Source organism: Silene latifolia, chromosome Y, assembly GCF_048544455.1.
Source record: "Silene latifolia isolate original U9 population chromosome Y, ASM4854445v1, whole genome shotgun sequence".
NCBI classification, from domain to species: domain Eukaryota; kingdom Viridiplantae; phylum Streptophyta; class Magnoliopsida; order Caryophyllales; family Caryophyllaceae; genus Silene; species Silene latifolia.
In genome coordinates this window covers 88,315,893-88,336,720 of record NC_133538.1, presented here as the reverse complement: position 1 = coordinate 88,336,720, position 20,828 = coordinate 88,315,893, and the positions used below count along the sequence as shown (strand labels likewise).

General features: G+C 41.8%; 1 non-coding gene across 1 annotated transcript; it reads left to right on the top strand.

The window, feature by feature from the left end:
- Positions 1–12,120: 12,120 nt before the first annotated feature.
- Positions 12,121–12,227, top strand: LOC141634822 (small nucleolar RNA R71). The gene has a single exon (XR_012539542.1). It is a non-coding gene; the product is annotated as a small nucleolar RNA R71 (small nucleolar RNA).
- The last annotated feature ends 8,601 nt before the right edge of the window (positions 12,228–20,828 follow it).

Genomic DNA, 20,828 nt, shown 5'->3' with positions numbered 1-20,828 from the left:
TACTCGACTTTCGGGCACGGTTAGGTGTACCATATTTCGAGTCTTGGATACGATTTGGTATCGTTTGTCGAATCGGGTGTCGTCCATCCCGAGAGTCTGGCCAGGTTTAGACTAGGACCGTATTATGATCGTCGTCCTACCAAGAGGTTGGAGTCTAGAGGGTTGTCTTGTTTGAGTCTATACTTTGTAATTTGTCTTACATTTGAGTCGAGTCAATTTGTGACCGTTTGACCTAATTATTCTTCTCTCATTTATGCATAACTACTCTTATTGCATTTTGTATACTAATCATGATTCACTTGTTACCGTAAGTGTTTATCCTTATGCTTGTTTGTTTAATTAAATTCCTAATTACTTGTATTTTGACATATTGTGTTGGGAGAACTCGAGTTACTCCCCACCGACCGTGGCTTTCATATTTATTATGAATGACAGGTTGGTGATGAAGCTTAAGTGGGGAAGACCGTGTGAGCTAGCGAGTTCTTACCTCGGACCTTATTTAGTTATCATTTAATAGACTCACCTACGTTTGAACTATGTTAATTCGTGGGATATCTTTTCCCCAATAAATTGACTTGTGTTGTAAACTTAAACTTAACTATCTAAACTTATTTATCGTGTTGGTGATACCTCGCGTTGGACTTCATTAGAAGTCTTAAAAGTTTTAAAAATCTCGTGTTTCCGCCACGATTTACTAGTTATATTTAGTTGCCTCATCGAGGGGTGTCACAGTTGGTATCAGAGCATGTATTGCTCCCGACGCACACACGTGTACCCCAACTTAAATTTCTCACTTGACCTTGAATAATGAATGAGAGATGGGTAGAATTAAGGACCTAAGTTGGTAGCCTTTTTGTGTATGTTTTGTGATAGGTTCTAACTTGTTTGCTCTTGTGCAAAAGATGGTACGAGCAACCAATGTGGAAAATGCTATCATGCAAGCCCTCACTCAAGTGCTTGCTAATCAACAAAATGCTCAACCCGCTCCCCTTGCACCCGAAGCTAACCGTCAAGGAAGCTATGCTTGGATTGCAAGTCAACTAGCAAGGAACAAGGCTAGGACCTATGGTGGTGAAGTGGATCCCGTTGCTCTCTCGGAGTGGTTTCGTGATATGGAGAAGAACTTCTCTCTCTTTGATGCCCGAGAGGAGGACAAGGTGAGGTTAGCCTCTCACTTTCTTGTGAAGGAAGCCGATAGGTGGTGGACTTTGACCGGTCCTACCGCTACTCAAGACCCCAACTTTGATTGGAACCGCTTCAAGTCACTTGTGGAGACTCGCTTCTACCCTAAGGAGCTCAAGCAACAAAGATTGAAGGAATTCATGGACTTCAAGCAAGGGAAGCTATCAATTCAAGCTTACACCGACAAGTTTAATGAACTTGCTCATTATGCCTCCAAGTTCGTGAAAGATGAAGAGGATCGTGTCTACTTCTATAAGAACAAGTTGAATCCTAAAGTGGAAAGCATGGTGAGAAGAAATTCAACTACCTTTGTGGAAGTCTATGATGATGCCATTTGGGCCGAAAGCTCTTTGAAGGCCATTGAAGAAGAAGCCAAGCCCCACTCCTCTTCTCATTCTTACCGTTCTAACTTTCATGGCAAGAGACCATTTGTGCCTTCTACTCCAAACTATGCCAACAAGAGGAGGTTTTTGCCAAGGATGCAAGACCATGGAGGACAAGGACCAAGAGTTCAAGAACCTAGAGGACAAGTTCCCACACCAACTAATGAACTTGAGAAGGACCGTAAGTGCTACCATTGTAGGCAAGCTGCACACCCCGGAATTGGATGCTATGGCAAGCCCTTGACTTGCTTCCATTGTAAGAAGCCCGGACATCGTGTTGCCGATTGCCCCGAGAAGAAGAATGCTCCTACTTCAAATGCTAGGCCAAGAGGAACTATCTTTGTCATGAGTCGAGCCGAAGCCGCCGCTCATCCCGATATCATTACGGGTATGTTCTCAATTTTTGATCAACCTTGCCTCATTTTATTTGATACCGGCGCATCTCTATCTTTTATATCTTCCAAGTTTTCGGAAAAGCTAGCTCTTGAGCCCATTCCTAGTGAGGAAACTTCTATATCCTTACCTTCCGGAGAAATGTTCTCTTGCTCCCTCACTTTCTCCGACATTCCTATCTCTATTTCGGGAACCTTATTTCCCGCTAACCTACTTCGTTTTCCCCTTGAGGAATTCGATGTGATTTTGGGTATGGATTGGTTGTCAAAGTATGATGCAAGATTCGAGTGTAGAGACCAAAAGATTTGCCTCAAGAGTCCGCTAGGCACTCGCGTATCCTATAAAGGAGTTCGTTCCCAAGAAGGTGTGAAATTGATTTCCGCTTTGAAGTTGATGAGCATGAAGAGGAAAGGTTACCAAATCTTTCTATGTGTGGTGACTTCTACCTCTCCTCCCTTACCAAAGATCGAAGAAGTGCCCGTGGTTTGTGAGTTCGCCGATGTCTTTCCCGAAGAGTTGCCCGGAATTCCTCCCGAGCGTGATGTTGAGTTCTCTATCGACCTTGACCGGAACCGGCCCGATTGCTAAAGCCCCCGTACCGTATGGCGCCAACCGAGTTGAAGGAGTTGAGAAAGCAACTTGATGAGATGATTGAGAAAGGATTCATTAGACCTAGTGCCTCACCTTGGGGTGCTCCCGTTCTCTTTGTGAAGAAGAAAGATGGATCCATGAGACTTTGCATTGACTATCGCGAGCTTAACCGTGTTACCATCAAGAACAAGTATCCTCTACCGAGAATTGAAGATTTGTTTGATCAACTCAAAGGTGCTTCGAGTTTTTCCAAGATTGATTTGAGATCCGGTTATCATCAAATTCCCGTTCGTGAGTCCGATATCCCTAAGACCGCCTTTAGCACAAGGTATGGACACTTTGAGTTTAAGGTGATGCCCTTTGGTTTAACCAATGCCCCTTCCATCTTCATGGACCAAATGAACCGGACCTTTAGTGAGTTCTTAGACAAGTGTGTTGTGGTCTTCATTGACGATATCCTCATCTACTCCAAGTCCGAAGAAGAGCATGCCGATCACCTTCGTATCATTTTGGAAATCCTCCGTCGACAAAAGTGGTTTGCCAAATTCTCCAAGTGTGAATTTTGGTTGTCTAAGGTATCTTTTCTAGGCCATGTTATATCTAAGGATGGTGTCATGGTAGACCCTTCGAAGATTGAAGCCGTGATTGAGTGGAAGAGTCCAACCGATGTTGGTGAGATCCGTAGTTTCTTGGGTTTGGCGGGTTATTACCGTCGCTTTGTGAAGGATTTTTCCAAGCTTGCTAGACCGATGACTCAACTTTTGAAGAAAGAGACCAAGTTTGTGTGGACCGAAGCTTGTGAAGGTGCATTCCAAGAGTTGAAGAAGAGGTTGACTACCGCTCCCGTGTTGACCTTGCCCGAGGATGGAGTTGACTTTGATGTGTTTTGTGATGCTTCTAAGATGGGTTTAGGTTGTGTTCTTATGCAAAATAGGAGGGTTGTTGCCTATGCTTCGCGACAATTGAGAGTTCATGAGGTGAACTATCCCACTCATGATTTGGAGTTAGCCGCCATTGTTCATGCCTTGAAGATGTGGAGACACTATCTCATTGGAGTCCATTGCCGCATCTACACCGATCATAAGAGTTTGAGATACATCTTCACCCAAAAGGATTTGAATATGAGACAACGACGATGGTTGGAATTGGTGAATGATTATGACATGGAGATGTTGTATCATGAAGGAAAGGCAAATGTGGTTGCCGACGCCCTTAGTAGGAAGTCTACTCATTCCTTGAGTGCCATTCGTGTGCTCCCCGATGACCTTTGTGCCGAGTTTCGTAAGTTGAGTTTGCAACTTGTGGAGAGTGGTTTTGATTATCTTGGTGCTATGGTTGCCGAGCCCGTTCTTCACCGTGAGATCCTTGATAGCCTTGTGGACGATGCTACCTTTAAAAGTTTTCAAGCCAAGCTTCTTGAAGGGAAAGCAAAGGATTGTGAGATTGATGCTAAAGGTTACCTTCGTTACCGAGGACGCATATACGTGCCCGATACCGTTGATTTGAGGAAGAGAGTTCTAGATGAAGCGCATCTATCCCCTTATTCGATTCACCCCGGAGGAGACAAGATGTATAAAGATTTGAAGCTCCAGTTTTGGTGGCCTAACATGAAGAATGACATTGTGTCATATGTTGGAAGGTGTCTTACTTGTCAACAAGTGAAGATTGAGCATAAGAGACCCGGGGGTTTGTTACAACCTTTGGATGTTCCTTTATGGAAGTGGGAGTCCATTTCCATGGATTTTGTGATGGCTTTGCCTAAGACCGTTGGTGGAAAGGATGCCGTATGGGTTGTTGTGGATAGGTTGACCAAGTGTGCTAGGTTCATCCCCATCAAAGAAACTTGGAGTTTAGACCGTCTTGCTAGTGCTTATGTCGATGAGATCGTTCGTTACCATGGTGTTCCTAAGGAGATCATTTCGGATCGCGACCCGCGTTTTTGTTCAAGATTTTGGAAAGCTTTGCAAGATGCTATGGGTAGTAAGTTGTTGATGAGTACCGCTTTTCATGCCGCTACCGATGGACAATCCGAGAGGACGATTCAAACTTTAGAAGACTTGTTGCGTGCTTGTGCCCTTGATTTTCATTCTAGTTGGGAGAAGAGCTTACCTTTGGTGGAATTTTCTTACAACAATAGTTATCATGCTTCTATCAAGATGGCCCCTTATGAAGCCCTTTATGGAAGGAAATGCCGAAGTCCAATTTGTTGGGATCAAGCAAGTGACGTTCGTGATCTAGGACCCGACAAGTTAGCCGAGACGATTGATCAAGTGAAGCTCATCCGTGAAAGAATGAAAGCCGCCCAAGATCGACGTAAATCTTATGCCGATGTTCGCCGTCGACCCTTGGAGTTTGAAGTTGGAGATAAGGTGTTCTTGAAAGTGTCCCCGATGAAAGGAGTAAAGAGGTTCGGAGTTAAAGGGAAGTTGAGTCCGAAGTACATTGGACCTTATAAAGTGATAAAAAGGATTGGTGCCGTGGCTTATAGATTGGATTTGCCCCTGAGTTTGGGTAAAGTTCATGATGTTTTCCACGTGTCTCAACTTAGGAAATACATTAGCGACCCTAGTCATGTGTTGCAAAATGAAATTCCCGAGCTTGAGCCTAGTCTTTCTTTCGAGGAGAGACCGATTCGTATCTTGGATAAGAAGGAGAAGAAGCTAAGGAGCAAAGTGGTGCCCTTGGTGAAGGTGTTGTGGAAGTGTGGTGATGTGGAAGAAGAGACTTGGGAGCCGGAGGCTTCCATGCGTGTCAAGTACCCTAGTTTGTTTTCTTAAGGTAATACCTTCTCGTTTCAAGTTTCGAGGGCGAAACTTTTTAAAAGGTGGGATGATTGTAACACCCCGCGCCTTTCTTATATTTTAAATGAACTTTCAAGTAATTTTTATTAAATAATTATTATTTAAAACTTATTTTCATAAAATATTGTCTTAGCCGTGTAACGGTGATAATAGTGTAGATTTTAATAATATTATTCTCCGACTCGAGTTATAGTAGACTTGGGACGAAAATTCTAGTTGATACCGACTCATTTTGAGTTATTGGGCTTAACTTGACTCATGGGCCTTTTTCCCCTCATTTCTCTACACAAAACCTCAACTAAACCCTCACAACTTCATCTCCCTCACTTGTAATTTCTGAAATTTCCCAACAACCACCCCACCATTGTTGAACCTTCCCTCACTAACCCTAGAATCACCATATCTCACTCAATTCTTCACCAATCTCGTTCCTTTTCGCGCCATTCTCTTCCTTTTCTCATTTCCCTTCTTTCTAAGGGAGAACTTGGACAACCCGGAGGAGGATAGCTACATCATTGACGAGTCTTTAGAAGATTGAAGTGCAAAAAGGTAACGGTGATGGGTTACTCGACTTTTATGTTAAAAATTGTGTGAATTGTGTAGTATTAGACTCACATGAATGTTAAATTTGATGTCTTTCATGCCCTTTGGTGATTTGGTGTTGTGTAGAATACTTGTATGATAATTCTCACATGTTTAATGAGTAATTTCATGCCTTGTTCTAATATGGTGAAATATGAGATTGTCTTAAAGGAATCCTCTCATAATTACATGATTAAACTTCATTTTAATGATTAATGAACAACCCCATATGCTAATTACATCTTGAAAGTGGTAATTTTCTGAGTATTCATCATATTGGAGAAGTATGAAATGATTGAATGAAAGATGGTTGAATTTGGAAGACTTTAGATGAGTGTTTGATGAGTTCTCGTGTACAGAGATCCTCTGCCGGTGGGCCGGCAGCCGGCCTACCCAACCGGCAGCGCGTCTGTGCATTTCTGACTTATAAAAATGGAGAATTAAGCCTTTGTAATCCCCTGCCGGTGGGCCGGCAGCCGGCCTACCCAACCGGCAGCGCGTACATGAAATTTTGGTGTCTTTTATAAAAGGGTGAATCCTCTGCCGGTGGGCCGGCAGCCGGTTAACCGGCAGAGAATACACAATGTGAAATGTTGAAGTTAATTGTCTATAGCTTGTATCCTCTGCCGGTGGACCGGCAGCCGGCCACCCGGCAGAGAATACACATTGAATGTTTTTGACATTGTTTCCTTTAGCTTGAATCCCCTCGCCAGGTGGGCAAGCAAGCCGGCCCCTACACAGAGAATACACCCTCACCTAATTTGACATTGTTCACCTTGGCATAAATCCTCTGCCATTGGGTGGGCGGCAGCCAGTGCCCACACCCAGAGAGTACCGATGTTTCTCATACCTTTATACTTATGCATGCTTCACATGAATTGTTTACGTTATGTTTGTGCAATCTTTTCCACTCGTATTTGTGACCCGAGTGTGACGTTTTACATTGTGAGACTACTCGACATTCCTTATTTATTTGCCCTCGGACATTGGGTCACGGTTAGGTGCCTTTGTTTCCGAGTTGGGCTATTTTTCCTTCCGCCTTTTCGGACCGGGGGTCACGGTTAGGTGACAAGGTTCCGCTTGAGGTTACTCGACTTTCGGGCACGGTTAGGTGTACCATATTTCGAGTCTTGGATACGATTTGGTATCGTTTGTCGAATCGGGTGTCGTCCATCCCGAGAGTCTGGCCAGGTTTAGACTAGGACCGTATTATGATCGTCGTCCTACCAAGAGGTTGGAGTCTAGAGGGTTGTCTTGTTTGAGTCTATACTTTGTAATTTGTCTTACATTTGAGTCGAGTCAATTTGTGACCGTTTGACCTAATTATTCTTCTCTCATTTATGCATAACTACTCTTATTGCATTTTGTATACTAATCATGATTCACTTGTTACCGTAAGTGTTTATCCTTATGCTTGTTTGTTTAATTAAATTCCTAATTACTTGTATTTTGACATATTGTGGCTGGGAGAACCCTGAGTTACTCCCACCGACCGTGGCTTTCATATTTATTATGAATGACAGGTTGGTGATGAAGCTTAAGTGGGGAAGACCGTGTGAGCTAGCGAGTTCTTACCTCGGACCTTATTTAGTTATCATTTAATAGACTCACCTACGTTTGAACTATGTTAATTCGTGGGATATCTTTTCCCCAATAAATTGACTTGTGTTGTAAACTTAAACTTAACTATCTAAACTTATTTATCGTGTTGGTGATACCTCGCGTTGGACTTCATTAGAAGTCTTAAAAGTTTTAAAAATCTCGTGTTTCCGCCACGATTTACTAGTTATATTTAGTTGCCTCATCGAGGGGTGTCACACTTCCGGCTTGAACTCTTCATACTCAAAGGGGTAAGGTAGTATGACAATGGAAGAGGAGGGGGTTTCAAGATCACCCTTTTGTTGTTGAATGATATACTCGGCTTCTTCGGAAAGGGGAAGTAGATAATTGGTCCGGTGGACGCTTAGGCGACAAATCTTCGAGGGCAAGGTGAACGATCTAGCTTCACTAGTTAACCATCCATACTTAGTGTCAAGGGGGTTATGGGCAACCCACTTGAACTTGTTAATCATAATATGCATATCAATAAGATGGCCACCTTCCTTTGCTTTGTACTTCTTATCCATATTGAAATTAGGATCAAAGTGCTTAGCTAGGACCGTGACTAGGCCGCCATTAACAATAACGGTCGTGCCCTTCTTCCCATTATCAACATTAAGCCATCTTTCTACCAAGAGCCTCAAAGAATTGTAAGGCTTGGTGTGAATTCTTCCGATATTCAAAGCCGATTCAAGGAGAATAAAATCAAGTCTTGTGAAATGATTGGTGTCTTTCCTAGCAATTATGGTATTTCCCACAACCTTGTGCCATACTCTTATGCCCGGATGATGGACCAAAAGAGCACGACATGCATGAAAATCCTCAAATTTCTTCCCGGAGATTGCCTCCCAAAGAGGCTCGGGGTCATACTTCCCATAATGCTTAAGATAACTCGATTCATCGCTAAGACCCAAAGTTTCACCTAATTCCGTAAAGGTAATGCGTCTACTAACATTAGCTAGACGAAACTCGAGATTTTCTCTATTCTCAACTTTGGTGACTTTCAAAGAACTTAAAAATTCCAAGACAAGGGAGGGGTATGTCAATTACTTTGTTTCAAACAATTTCTTCAACCCCATGGCTTTGAAAAAGGCTTTTGTTTGTTCAAGAACACCCAATTTTTCCAAGTCATCTTTACATATGAATTTGGTGGATTGAATAGATTTCATAGCAAACTTGACAAAGGTATTTCTATGGGTATCGGAAATAAAAGTTACCTCCGGATAATGCAAAAGTTGATTAATTATCGGAGTAGAAGATGTTGATGGTCCCATAGAAGGTTGTTGTTGTTGTTGCACTTCCAAGTTTGGTGTTGCCACCACCATAACCAAAGCTTTCTTTGTTTGAAGAGCCTTTTGCCTTTGTGAGAGTGCCTTAGCCTTTGGTGCCTTTGTTGCCTTTGTTGCTCCCTTAGTCCTTGCCATTGATGAGCTTAACCAAGAAAAGAGTGAAAAATCTTCAATTTGTAGTATGCCCAAATCGATTTGAAGGTGAAAGGCTTTGCCTTTATGAAAACAAAAATCGACTCAAAGGTTGAAGATTTTGTTCTTGGTTTTGATTTTTGTTGAAGATGGAGTGATTAATTTGTTGTTGGAAGGATGGTTTGATTTGATTTTGGTGAATGTTGTTGAGGGTTTTTGTTTTTATGATGGAGGGGATGAGGGTTTTGATGTTGTGGGTAGTGTTTATGAATGAATGAATGAATGAAGGTGGGAGGGGTTTTAAAGAGACCGAAAATTTCAAAACTGCAGGAGCAATCCGTGCGGATTAGGCTCAATCCGTGCGGATTCTGCTTCTTCTACCTTTGCAAAAACTCGCCTAAAGACGGGCGGATTTGGTACAATCCGCTCGGATTTGCTGAACACGGGACGGGCGGATTTTTCCAAAGACGGACGGATTTCTGTCCAGAGAAATTTGCTTGTTTTCCTCAGCTGCAAAGATGGGCGTCTTTCTCACAAGACGGACGGATTCTTCAGGACGGGCGGATTTTCAGAAATCCGCTCGGATTCTTTTGATCAAGAAAATCTCAAAATTCAGCTCGATTCAAGACAGGCGTCTTTCTCCCGCAGGACGCTCGGATTGCATAAGACGGGCGGATTCTTTGGAATCCGCTCGGATTCTTCCCCTATGTACACGGATTCAGTTCCACCCGTGCACAGCGCATTCCCTTTATCATTCTTCCATTCTTTCTTTCAAGTCTTGTGTTCTTCATTGTGGGGGCACTACTAAGGCATGGATAGCCTAGGCAATTGCCATCCCCACACTAAGGTAAAGCACTACACATCAATTGAAATTGTTAGTCCCTCCCTCACTTCTCTCTTACATGACAATTATTTTGATCAAAGTAAATAAAAATCCAAAGATGACAAAAAATGCAATACAAGAATTGAAATGTAAGTTAGGGAGTTAGAAATATTTACAAGTGGTGGTTTAGGGAGGACTCCACCAAACTCTCATTCTTGATGAGATGTCAAGGGGGCATGTTCAAGGTGTTGTTGATGTTGCTCAACACCTTGAAGAAGTAATCAAAAGCTTGTTCATTATTATGGTAGAGGTCCTCAATAGACCGTGGCCCTTGTTGTTGATCATGATCGATGGCATGTCCAATGTAGGGATTAAAAATCCCTTTAAATTCGTCGTCCCAAAGACCACAAACTTCATTGAGTTGATCATTGAAAATCTCTTGCTTAGATGGAGACAACTCTCCCAATTTCTTCTCTTGGCCAATGAGGCCATCCTCTTCTTCCTTGGTTGATTTTAATGTGCTTTGCAAGCTCTCCTTGTTACTATTCACTTGCTCTTTGAATGGAGCATCTTCAATTTTCTTCCTCCATTGGAGTTCCGATTTCTTCCTTTCATCTTTTCGGCTATAATGATCAATCATGAAACATAGCTCATGTAAACGAGGAGCTCTCATAGTCTTGTCAAGATTAAAAGTTATGCTTTCATCTCCCACTTCTAGAGTGAGCTCTCCATGTTTCACATCAATCACCGCACCGGCGGTGTGTAGGAAAGGTCTTCCTAGGATGATTGGAATGTTGGAATCTTCCTCCATATCAACAATGACAAAGTCCACCGGGATGAAAAACTTCCCAATTTGCACGGGGACATCTTCCCATATCCCTAACGGTGTCTTCTTCGATCTATCGGCCATTTGGAGTGTGATATTGGTGCATTTAATCTCTCCCATCCCTAACCTTTTACTTACCGAGTACGGCATGACACTCACACTAGCCCCTAGATCACATAAGGCTTTGTTGATCGTCGTGTCGCCAATGGTACACGGTATTGAGAAGCTTCCCGGATCTTTTAACTTTGGAGGTGAACTCCCTTGAAGTATTGCACTACTCACCTTAGTGAAGGCGATAGTCTCAAGTTTCCGGATTGACTTCTTCTTTGTGAGGATATCTTTCATGTACTTCGCATAGGCCGGAACGTGATTGATTAATTCCGTGAAAGGAATTGAGACTTCTAAATTCTTCACAATTTCCATGAATTTTCCAAGTTGATCATCAAATTTGGGCTTAGCTTGACGACTTGGAAAAGGAAGTCTAATCACAATGGGCTCCTTCTCCTTGGCCTTGTCTTCATTTTTCTTTGAACTTTCTTCTTTTGATGATTCTCCATCTTTGGAGTTTTGCACAATTTCTTCCTTTTCACTAACTTCCACAACTTAATCCTCAACTTGCTTCTTTGGTGCTTCATACCTTGTACCACTTCTCAAGTGAATGGCACTAACCGTTTCATGTCTAGGGGGATTACTTTGAGGTGGTAATTGCCCCTTTTGTCTTTGTGAGCTTGAAGATGCTAGTTGAGTCAATTGTGTTTCCAACATCTTGGTGTGAGCTAGAATGTTGTTGATGGTGGTTTCTTTTGCTTGGCTATCTTTTTGCATTTGGGTGAAAAATTCTTGTTGATTCTTTTGCATTTGGAGGACCGCTTTTTGGACATCAAAACCTTGGTCATTTTGGTGATTGTATGGATTTTGATTTTGGTAACCTTGGTTTTGATTGTAAAAGGGTCTTTGATTTTGGTTTCTCATGGGTGGTGGAGTGTATGTTGTTTGAGGGTTTTGAACATTTTGACTTTTGTATGAGAGATTTGGATGGAACTTGGTGTTTTCATTGTAAAAATTTGAATAAAGGGTACCACTTTTATATGCTTGGAAAGCATTAACTTGTTCGGTTGTTCCCCTACACTCACTTGGGTCATGACCCAAAGTTCCACAATTCTCACATATCCCACTTGGGATTGATGAGGATGCCGTCATGGCATTGACATGATGCTTCGATGATTTTGAGTTTTCCTCAAGTCTAGCCATAGCTTGTTCAAACTTCAAGTTGATTGTATCGATATGGGAGCTTAGTTGGGCACCTAATTGAGTAACGGCGTCCACTTCATACTTTCCTCCTCTAGTAGCCTTGCGAGGCCTACTATATTGTGAATTGTGGATTGCCATCTCTTCAATTTTGCTCCAAGTTTGGTTGTCATCAATCTCGGTGAACATCCCATTCGATCCCATATTGAGAATGTTCCTAGAATCTTCATATAAACCATTCCAAAATTGTTGCACCAAAAACCATTCGCTAAGTCCATGGTGAGGACATGAGCGACAAATTCCCTTGAACTGCTCCCAAGCTTCATACAAAGACTCTTCATCCCTTTGCTTAAAACCCGTAATTTGAGCTCTTAGCATGTTGGTCTTTTCCGGTGGGTATAATTTTTTGTAGAAAGCTAGAGCCAACTTCTTCCAAGAATCTATTCCAAGGGTGGCCTTATCAAGGCCCTTCAACCATTGCTTTGCGGTGCCGATTAAGGAAAAAGGAAATAAGACCCATCTAATTTGGTCTTGAGTCACGCCCGTTTGAGAGATAGCATCACAATAATCGCAAAAGGTTTCCATATGAGAATGAGGATCCTCACTAGGCATCCCCCCAAATTGGCTCCTCTCAACTAGTTGGATGAAGGCGGACTTGGCAATAAAGTTTCCGGTGAGATGTTGCGGTGTAGGAGTACCATTTGGTAGATTCTCCTCGGTGGTAGTGAGTGTGACGAGAATTTTGGCATTGTAGGCGGATTTTGTGGGGTATTGTGTAATGGGTTTTCTTCTCCTTCTATTGCGAAAGGATTGACAAACTCACTAGTGGGTTGAACAACTTCACCAACACCTCTCAAATTCCTCCTAACAAGTCTCCTATTGTTCGTCAAGGTTCTTTCGATTTCACGGTCAAAAGGTAACAAATCACTTTGTAACCTTCTAGACATGCGAAATATCAAACAACTCAAAAACAATTAGAACAAACCTTGAGGAGTTTTACTTCCTCAAGGTAAAGAAAGACACAACTAATAACAATAAAAAGAAATCTAAGTCAAACAAACACCGTCCCCGGCAACGGCGCCATTTTTTATGCGATCCCGCTAGGTGTTCACAAATTAAGATGTGGTCGTTGGTCACGGTCGAATCAAAACACAATTTATAGCTTAACAAGCAACTCTACAATTAGTAAAGAGGCAAGTAAAGGTCGGATCCCAAGGGACGGGGGTTGAAATGAGATTTCTATTGTAACTAGTGGTGTCTAAGGGGTGTCACAAATTGGGTTGATGTAGAAGGTTACTAAACTAGAATAACAATGAAAATAAACAAGTAAGATGAATAAAAAGGGGTGTAAACAATTGATTAAAGGCACTAGGGTGTCATGGGATTATAGGGGAATCATGGGATATGATCATACAAACATGTTCTCAAATTATAAGCAAGCAATTATTTTTGTGATGGATTGAGTTGGGTTATATCTTACAATCCTAAGAAAGTTTGGGTCCCGGAGCCGAATCGATTAGATTGTACAACACCTACAAGTCGACTTAATCTTCCCTACTCAACAACATGCATGGTCTAATGAGACTCGAGTTGGGTTATGTCTTACAAGTCTCATTGAAAAGATAGGAGATGATAGTAAATGCAAGGATTCATAGGCTTAGCATTTCATCAAATATAACATGTGCATGAGTTGAGATCAAAACAAGCAAGCAAATAAAACATGAAAGCATATTAATTTAAGCATGAATCATTCCCCATGTTGGTTTCCCTAATCACCCATTAACCCTAGCTAAGAGACTACTCACTCATTATCATGTTGATCATGCTAGCAAGGTTGTCAATCATACCAACAATATGAAACATGATGAATAAATGAAAGTAATTAACAATAATTAAAAAAGGATTAAGAGATTATACCTACTAATGATTCCAATAATAAAGCAAGAATAATAGAAGTACTTGAATGCTAGATTGAGAGGTTGTCAATCTCCCAATAATAACCCAAATAATCTTCAATTACCCAAAATAAAGGATGAACAAAAGAGAGATTAAAGAACTAAAACTTGGATTAAAACTTGATTAATACTTGATTACAATATTGAAGAGAGATTTGATTGATATTAACTACACTAATTATTGATAAGAAGAACATGCTCCTCTAATTAGCCTAATGGGGTATTTATAGTGAAAATTAGGGAGGATGCATTAGGGTTAACTAAGGGCTAAACTAGTAATTACACTTTTAAGTTGAGCAAGGAGGACCCGGTATTTTTCGAGAGAAGGGCTTCTCTTTTCGTAGCTTGAAGAAGACAACCCGTCTTTGTGAAGAAATCCGGCGGAATAAGGTCGGGACGGCCGGATTTGGGCGGTGGAATCCGAGCGGATTCTGGGGAATCCGGTCGGATTGTTGAGGGGGAATCCGAGCGGATTCTGGCACGGGACACTCGGATTGTGCAGAGGCTAGACGGGCGGATTGTTGACAATCCGCTCGGATTGTTAGTCAGCATAGTAACTTCTTCTTTTCTTCCCTTTTCTTCATAAATTCCTTGGGGATTTCCTTGGGGACTCAAGGATCTTTCCTCAACATTGCTCTTCTACTATGATATGTACAAAGGCCTTCTAATCTTGTCTCTCCTTGATGCTTGGTCATTGAATTCGATCAATTTAGTCTCGTTTTGCCATGAAAATGTAAGATTCTTACTCCTTTCCTACCAAGGGATCAAAATCTCAAAGAATATGCAAAACAAAGAACTAAAGATAAGAAATGACCCAAATAAGCACTAAAAAGCATGGAAACAAGGCTAATTCAGAGGCTAAATATGCGCCAATTATGGTCACATCAAGCATATCCTGCTATATTTGAAACACAAAACGTACGAGCAATAATCATCACTTAAGCACATTTGGATCATCGATCTTGAAATTGGATCATTTAAAATATTGGGTCATCGACCCGAAAATTGAATTTGAAAATTTTGAATAATTGGGCCATCGACCCGAAGTTTAAATTTGACATCACTTGGTATGTTAGGCCATCGACCCTTCAAAAATTGAATTTGAAATTTTGAATTTCGAAAGATTGGGGTCATCGACCCGAAAATTGAATTTGAAAATTTTGAATAATTGGGTCATCGGCCCGAATTTCGAATTTGTCATCATTTAGAATATTGGCCCATCGGCCCTTCAAAAATTGAATTTTGAATTTTTGAATTTCGAAGGATTGGATCATCGACCCACAAAGATTCCACTACTTGGGTCATCTATCCACAATTCGCAAAAAGTTTTTGGAATTTTGAAATTTCTTTTTTTTTTTAAAATCGAACCTTGACGGGTGAGCAGGAAATACGACTCAGACACTCTGTATGACCCGTAAACAACGTGGGCGTAGCCCGCTACCGTAAAACAAAAAATGAAAATAAAACCCTAAGTGTGCACGAGTTTTAATTCAATTATTGACTTGTTGGGGGTAGAAATGTAAATTGGCCATTATGGCGCCAAAAGATGGCAAATGGGAATCACAAGGCCATCGGACTTGAGACGGAGATACCGTATGGCATGGGCGTGCTCCCAAGGGCACATGGGAATCAAGATCACTTGACATTGACAAGGTGGATTAAACTCACGGAGCAACGACGTTAGCTTCGCCTAGACACTAAACACAGACTGATTTTATGAGAACACTTAGACGTCACACATGAATTTTGTTGGGAACATTCTGTCACTCTTCTCCTCGCCTCCTTTCTTTTCAGCGAGTTTTCATCATTTCTTGCCACCGCCTTCTTTCTTTTCAGCGGGCTTTTACTATTTTTCTTCCACGCCTTCTTTCTTTTCAACGGTTTTTTTCATATTTTCTGTTCCCAACACAAACCCACATCTATGTGACTCAGCATCTTTTCCTAAACCGTTAGATAAAGCTCGTTCTAAGACTTGATACTATTCATCCGAACCTATATCCTTATCCTAGCTTACATCGAGTACTAAGACCAACTCAAACAAAGGTGGCTTCATTTAGACTTGGTTAAGACCCATAAGAAACCGACAAGATGACAACTTGGATGATGGGTGAATTGAATCCCTTATTCTGAAGGACTGCCTACGTATTCGCGTGGAGCGAAATCAAATCCGACGTAGTTCGATCAAGGTGCATAAACATGGCATTTTGATTGTGTGTACACACTCGAAGGTTTCACCTAAGGTATCATGTCGTATCCTATTCTAGCCTGTAAGGTACTGTTAAATCCCGTGTCTAGGGTTGGTACAAAAGGTTGTGGTTTTTTTAGATGTGGAGCTTGGTAACAAAAGGCTTGAATAGTGGACCGTCATTCTGAAGGTTCATTTTCTTGTGCTAAGGCCAAGGGCTATGGCTTATAACGTGGTTGGAAATGGTGTCTCAGGTTTGATGAAACCCGAGTACAAATGGGTTGGGAATCGATGTGGGTTCAAATTTCCATATCTGGACCCTAAAGGTTGGGTGTACTAACACAAACTGATTGATTCTCATAATCCCTAACTATTCCCTCATAAATGCCTCGGGACGGACTTAGGAGTATGGATAACTGCTGATGGTACTACCTGACCATTTTGGGTTCGCCTTTGAACATCGATCAACATTTTGACATCTCTTTTTCTTTTTTTTCTTTTCTTTTCTTCTTCTTTTCTTTTTTTCTTTCCCTTTTTCTTTTTCATCTCTTTTCTCTTTCATTTTTCATTTTTTTCTTTTGCTTTTTTTTTCGTCCTTTTTTTTTTTATCTTTTCATTCTTTTTCATCTTTTTTTCTTTTCTTCTTGAAAATGGTCTTCTATTCATTCCCTTAGTCACAAATGGATACACCTTAAAAACTGGGCTTCGCCAACTAAATTGGGTTAGAATTATCAATTCCTTCTTAGAACGGGTTGATATCTTCTCTCTTCAAGAGGGGATGATTCTGTGGGAAAAAGGATTGCCTTCCGTAATCGATATGGAAAACAAGGAGCTAGTCCGGGTTCGTCCTAGAATCATCTAAAAGCTTGTCAAAAGCACTGGTTCTGATGGAGGTTTTCTACCGCCAGACATGGAATAGGTAAAGGAATCAAACACGGAATCCTATTGTACCTTACATTTTGAAACGGAACATATTTCTACCCCAGGGATGCCTTTGAGTGTGTTGTGCATTTTATCATGTTTCGGAATGATTGAGGATTGGAAACAAGACATATTTGGAAACGAAACTGCAATTTTTTTATTGGAATGAGAAATGCTTAACAGACTCGAAGGAACGATTCCTAGGACACATCCTAGGTCATCGCAGAACAAACGGCTCAACTTCAGGAAAAGAAAGTCCTAGACTCGACTCGACTAAAATAAGAAAATAGATCCCGACTCATAATTTTCAAATCTGGTCTTGAACTTGCTCTTGTTCAGCTGTCAGCTTAGATGCTCGGCTCTTGTCCTTGATCCCTGTGATGGTTTGCCTCCATCCCGAGGTAGTCCTCTGAGGATCTACGCTAGTGATGGAGGTTGGTGAATCGAATTGTCTTTTATTAACTTCGTTAATAAGAGGAGTACATTCTAGAGCAAGACTCCCGACTTGAATTTCATTCCTCGGGTTTGGCAAGAATTCAAAGCAATCCACAAATATTTTCCCGATAAACACCCCTTTCAAGTGACATGGGCGGATAAGATGGGAATAATCGACATTGTCTTTGACAGAAACAAAGTTGGTGTGATCGCCAAATGGATTGGTGATGTTATTGGGTTTAACAGTTGGGATCGGGAGTGTTCCACTCTCAATCATGTCTTGGATTTCGTGCTTCAGTCTAAAGCACTTTTCAGTATCGTGTCCCTTCCCTTGATGGAAAGCACAGTAGGCATTTGGTTTGTACCATTTGCCTTGTTGTTCAGCGGGAGGGTCCGGAGTTGGACCAATAGGCTTCAGCTTTCCTTGGGCTATGAGCCTTTGGAGAGCGTATGTATAAGTGCATCCGATATCGGTGAATGCCCTAGGTGTTTGGCGCTGCGACTTCTTCGATTGCCCTTCTAAGAGATTGATGGCTTCATCAATATGGCCCGTTGCTGGGGCCTTGCCCTTAGACGATGAGGCCCCTTGGTACCCTTTCGGCCTTTCGGCCCGCCTTATGACATCATCTTCTACCTTTATCCCGATTCTTATCAATTCTTTGAAAGAGCCAAAATTCTGGTATTTCAGAGCATTACGGTAAATAGGTCGTAGATTCTTTACGAACTTATCTACCATTTCAACTTCGTCAGGCTTCTTAGCTAGTTTCACGCTTTCAGCGCGCCATCTTGCGAGGAATTCAGTAAAGCCCTCTTTTTCCTTCTGTGTCATTACTTCCAAAGTCCTTATGTTGGTTTGAATCTCAACATTGTCAAGATAGTGCTTGCGTAACTCCACCGTAATATCTTCGAAAGTGGGGAAGTTCTTAAGGTCAAGATTATAGAACCACGCCTTCGGTGTTCTCCCGAGAGATTGGGCAAAAATTTGAGAGAGCATTTCAAAGAAGGTACTCCCTTCAGTGCTAAGTACCCTTTATAGGCCTTAACATGGTGGACTGGATCTTTGGTGCCCTTGAACTTTGGGATGTCAGTGAGTACCATGTTCGTGGGTAACTTATCCTGAACTGGGGCATAGGCCCTAGCATTCTCATAGTGGATGTTCTTCCCCTGGGAGAGTTTCAGACGGTCTTCGATGAACTTGAACTGTTTCTCCAGATCAGTCAGAGGTGGGGTAGATAGAGGGGAATCTTCACCCATCTTAGATTCGATTGCATCCATTCGGGTCATCATGAGGTTCACGGCCTCAGTGAGCTTGTTAACAGCATCTTCCATTGCTTGACGTCGGGTTTTTGGCGGCCTTTCTACAAGAAAACCCCGAACCGAGTCAATATTTAAAGTAAGAGCCCCTGCACACTTAAGGACACGACACCAACTTGACTCAAACAAAGACTCGACTTGAGACTGCCTAACCAAAGGTTCGACTCACGGTTGGATTTAGACCTCAATTCATTTTAGACTCGACAAAACGACATGGCTCAAACTGTCATAGCACGATTCTAAACCGGACTCGGTGTGACTAAACCCGTGATTGGACCAACATAGTCCTTAGGTTCGGGTGAAACGTCCTAAAGGGCCTAGCTTGGACGTGTCTGTGGACTATCCTAGACCAATTGGTCGACCTACATGACTCGAAGCCCAAGAGTGAGCTTGGGTGACCCAACAAGGTCGTGTTCTAGACTCTTAGAACGAAACATGCCTAGCCAAACACGGCCAGGACCCGGACATGACTCGACGCATTTCATGCTTGGTTAAGGTTCAAGAAATATTTTGGATTGAATTTGAAAAAAACGAAGGATCGATTTGAAAATGAGATTTGAAATGGGCAAGACATCTGCAGCTATAAAAGCTCATTTTGGCCGAAATTTCTAGTCCTATTTGGGCAAAGATTCGCGTTTTTAAAACCATGCTATTTTGAAAGTAAGGTGTTCAAAAGTTCGGTTTTGAAAAGGACATGGAAAATTTTGAAAAGACTCGGGAAAACACCTTGCACATTGTCATTCTCATGTTATAAGGATGTATGCTCCTAGACATCTCTAAGTCTCGGCAAGTCTTCTACAAGAAGGTCTATGCCCTCCATCCTTTTTCGGTCTTATAGAGCAAGGGCCTTAAGGTAAAGTACCTAGAAGAGCGTCCCCACCATCAAGAACCACGCGAGGTGAAGTGGAAGCGAGCAATGTGCAGCTTCCTAGCATAGTGGGACGTCGCCCCCCACGCATCACAAAGAAACGTTGGGACGGCCCGGAAAAATCCTTAAGGGTTTATGCATGAATCGTAGCACTATGAGTAATGTTTTACTTTCCAACACTTTCTTTTCAAGTTTCACCTCGGAGAAAAAGACCCTAGAAACAAAGTGTAACTAGTCCTCTTTTCCCAGTGAGTCGCCAAATCAGGACAAGGCCCTCGGAAGCTGTCCCATGGGATCCACACTAGGCATAATCGACTCGAGGTTCTTTCGAATCGAATTAAGACCAATTAGAGTCGCCACCAAGTTTTTTGGGAACTTGGAACCGTTCAAGTCAACTTTACACCTTTCATCGAAAAGCATAAGGCCAATCGACTACGAGTGATTAAAGATAAAGACTTGTACCCTATATCACTCGATTTGAATGACTCTCGTAATCCAATGGTATTTAGACGGATCCACAAACCATAGATCTTGAGTAAGGGGTGAGGGTACGTGTTAGGAAGCCCATAAGGACACCTAACCCCGCCCGTCGATAACGGCCTCTACTAAGTCAAGTGTCGGATTTCAAACAAGGTCATAGCTACTACGATATATGATATGCAAACATCGTTTTAAACCCTAACATGTGACAACAATTTCTATGTCGTTTTAAATGCAACTAAACTAACTTTGTCAAAGTTGTAATTTAACATGTGGGTTGATTAATCTAACAACATACAAAACAAAGCAAACAAGGCTTAAGGGGGAATGGGGGAGCCTTGGGATCTATCTATTACAAACCAGGCATTTCATGCCGACACAACAATAAATTAAAGATACAACTCGATCTAAATACAATTGCTATATACGACACCATACACGACACATGGCCATTCGGCCTAGGAAAACGTGCACAAAGGGGTGACTCACAGCCTACATGACTCACGGCCTTGGGTCACTCCTCGTAATGCGTGCTTCCACTTAATCTTATCGAATTAGACATTGGGCCACACACCAAAGCATGCATTAGCATAAATCGGGCCATGTTGCTTTAAACAACATGCGATTTACTACGCTCTCACTTGCATTGGGGCACAACCGTCTAACTAAACAAAACTAAGGTTTTTAGAAATCGTTTGACTCGATAAAGGAGAACTAATTACAAACAAGTTACAAAACGCGACTCGATAAACACAAATTGATTACAAGATACAAACAATGAGACTAAGATAAAAAACGAGAAAAGGGATACAAAAGACACG